At 43.9% G+C, this 3,165-nt stretch overlaps 1 long non-coding RNA gene across 1 annotated transcript; it reads right to left on the bottom strand.

Moving 5' to 3' along the window:
• Positions 1-260: 260 nt before the first annotated feature.
• On the bottom strand, positions 261-2,892 carry LOC120976238 (uncharacterized). The gene is made up of 2 exons (XR_005771485.3): positions 2,675-2,892; positions 261-514 (listed from the first exon to the last, which is right to left on the bottom strand). It is a non-coding gene; the product is annotated as an uncharacterized lncRNA (long non-coding RNA).
• Between the last annotated feature and the right edge of the window lie 273 nt (positions 2,893-3,165).

Consider the following 3,165-nt stretch of genomic DNA (forward strand, 5'->3'; position numbering starts at 1 on the left):
CCGGCGGTGATCGTTCTCATTGCGATTGGGGCTGGATTGACCACGCCCAACAACACACAAGACCAAATTTATCTTTAATTTGGGCAACTCCAACGCATGGAACCAAAAGGACAGCCTTTTGTCCGGTTTTTGTTCATTTGGGTCGCCACTTTAGCCGCTGTCCGCCCATCTCCGTGCCATTCTTCATAAACAATGTGAAGAATGATGCAATTGCATTCTGAGTTCGGTAGGTGAGTCATCATCCGGGTCAAGTCATACAATGATTAAGAAATACCAGACGGCATTTTGAGACAATAATAATCCAACCAGATGAGGACGATACCCCGTAACAAAATGTATAGTATTTTATATTCAGCTACTACTATATGCTTAGGTTCAACTACTAGGTCTCATCTCGCGAGCCAGCAATTAAATGTAGTCTGTACTTTGTACACACTGGACCCACCAATTACAGCATTGCTTCTGCTCACTTTTTTGTCTTGTGGTACTCGAATCCTTCTTTCCCTAACATAAACTAGAGTAGTTTGAATTAGTTTTGCATCCAACACCTCTGAAAAACTAAACGCGTCTTAGTTCACATGGAGCGATGCCACTGCACTAATAGACCTTTTTACAAAAACCCAGAAAACCAGTTTGTAGAAAACCTACTAATAGACATTTTTGTAAGGACGAGTTTTATGTATAGTAGATTTCGACAATCTGCGGTAGATCCAAACAAGAAATTAGATAGACTTATCTTAACAGAAAAACTAACTAAAAACAATTTTTTTCTTCTAAAATATCGTTTACAAAAATCCCTTAACTATTTATCTGTAGCCAAACAAGCAGAGTCCTTCTTTCCCTAATACTCCCTCTGTTCCTAAATATAAGTTTTTTTTAGAGATTTCAATATAGAATACATATAGATGTATATAGGCATAGTTTCTCCATATGTGATCCATATTAGAATCTCTAAAATGACTTAGATTTAGGAAAGGAGGGAGTACAATAAACTAGAGCGTATTGGAGTGTAGTGAAGCAACTAGCTTTGCACCCATCTCCTTTGAAAAGGGAACGCATCTTCCTTCACATGGAACGATACCACCGGACATCAAGTACCCAACAACCCATGATGTGGTTCACACTACCAGTAAAAGAAAACAAATTAAACTTGTATAGATATGGACATGTGGTGGCTCAGTCTGCCATCGAAGTGACCAAGTTTAATCGATACAAGTTTAATATTTGTCTCCATGTTGCCAATAATGTAGCTTTTTAAGAATTGATTCGGATACTGCAGAATACTTCGTCTCTGAAATTCCTGCCTGTCCATGTCTTCCTCAGCACAAGGTGACTAGGATGCGTGCTAAGTAATAATGTAAGTTGCTGACCAGTCAAGAAATCTGTAGCAAAAACAAGGTTTCCAGCAAAAAAAAGATCAGGTATTTCCATCTATATTTTGCCTCAATCACCATGCCATTATTTTTAAGAAGACAAATACATATGATTGAGAAAGTAAGATGCAGAAAAATGACTGGAAACAGGTTGGTGTCTCTTTAATATAGTGGGAGAAGTGGAGAGGCGTGAGCAGAAGCAGGAAAGGCCTAGGGTTTATCTTGCACGGCGGATCTGGTGGAGGAGTTGGTCGGCGGCATCGGCACACGGACTACGACCTGCAGGACGGAGGGGGTGGGGCTGACGGAGCCGGGAACAGAGCAAGATGGAGTGGGCCACCGGCGTCGACCATCGGACCTGTGGGAGATGAAGGTCACAGAGGACCAGATTGTTTTTTTTTCAGCGGTCTATTTGCAAATCACAAATGTATCAGGCTGTAATTGGCTTTTTTCTTTGCCACGTCACCATGTCTAGCGGGATCCACCTGTCATAATCATGGTCAAAACATCTTAAGCCGGAGTCTAGTGTTTTTTTTGCAAAAAATTAGTCTCAGAATTAGCGGTTTTTGGCACAAAACTGTAGAAGTGTGGTTTCTGCAACCCTAGCCTTCAATATTGATGTTTTCTGTAATTCACTCTTGGTTAGGTAGCCGAGCCTTGCATCGTTTTTCCTGAACTAAGTGAACAATGATGCAATTGGGGTGTGGGTTGTGCAGGTAAGTCATCACCAGGGGTAAAGTCAGACAATCATTTAAGAAATAACAGACATCTGTTTGAGTCCATAATCCAACCAGTTGAGGACGATACCCTGTAACGAAGTGCATAATATTTTAGTATTACTACTACTATATGGTTGGATTCAACTACTATGTCTCGTCTCGCAGTGGCACGCTGGCAATTAAACATACTTTGTACTTTGTACACACTGCACCCACCATCCAGTTATAATTAAAGCCTTACTACAGCTTACATTTTGTCTTGTGGTGCTTCTTTCCTACAAGGTGACTAGGATGCGTGCTAATTAATAAGGTAAGATGCTGACCAGTCAAGATATCTGTAGTAAAAAAAAGCTAAGGCATTCCCATCAATGTTTGGCCTCAATCACCATGCCATTATTTTTAAGATGAAAAATACAGTACATATAATTGACAAAGTAAGTAAAGTTGCAGAAAAATTAATGGAAACAGGTTGGCGTCTCTTAAAAGTTAAATCTACTAGTGCGATTCAGGGAAAGTAGTCTAATTAATCCAGTGGGAGAAGTGGAGAGGCGTGAGCAGAAGCAGGAACGGCCTAGGGCTTACCTTGCACGGCGGCGGATCTGGTGGAGGAGTTGGTCGGCAGCAGCGGCACATGGACTACCACCTGCAGAACTGAGGGGATGGAGCTGGTGGAGCCGGGCAGGAAGCACGATGGAGTGGGGCCGAGCTAGCGCGCGGCGAGGAGCAGAGGAAGGGAAGCTGGGCGGCAGCCGGCAGCCGGCAGCCGGCAGAACGAGCGTAGGGCAGATCGTTTTTTTTTATTGGAGCGTAGGCAGATCGATCTCCTCGGATGGATCGGAGAGGATGGATTTGACCAGACCAAATTACCCTTTAGGGCCTCTTTAGGCCGCTCATTCAGGCCCAGGCCCATTCCAAGTGAGCTTAAGCAGAATTCGTCGCCCAAGTGAGCTGAGGAATCAAGTACGAGAGAGGTGAGATGGGCGACAGCTTGGGCGAGAGCGTGGGTGACGCGCCGACTGCGGTGTGGCAGCCAGCCGTGGCGGGGAAGACAGGCTGGCCCGGGGTCCGGCGCA

The sequence above is a fragment of the Aegilops tauschii genome, chromosome 3 (assembly GCF_002575655.3).
Source record: "Aegilops tauschii subsp. strangulata cultivar AL8/78 chromosome 3, Aet v6.0, whole genome shotgun sequence".
Taxonomy (NCBI): Eukaryota; Viridiplantae; Streptophyta; class Magnoliopsida; order Poales; family Poaceae; genus Aegilops; species Aegilops tauschii.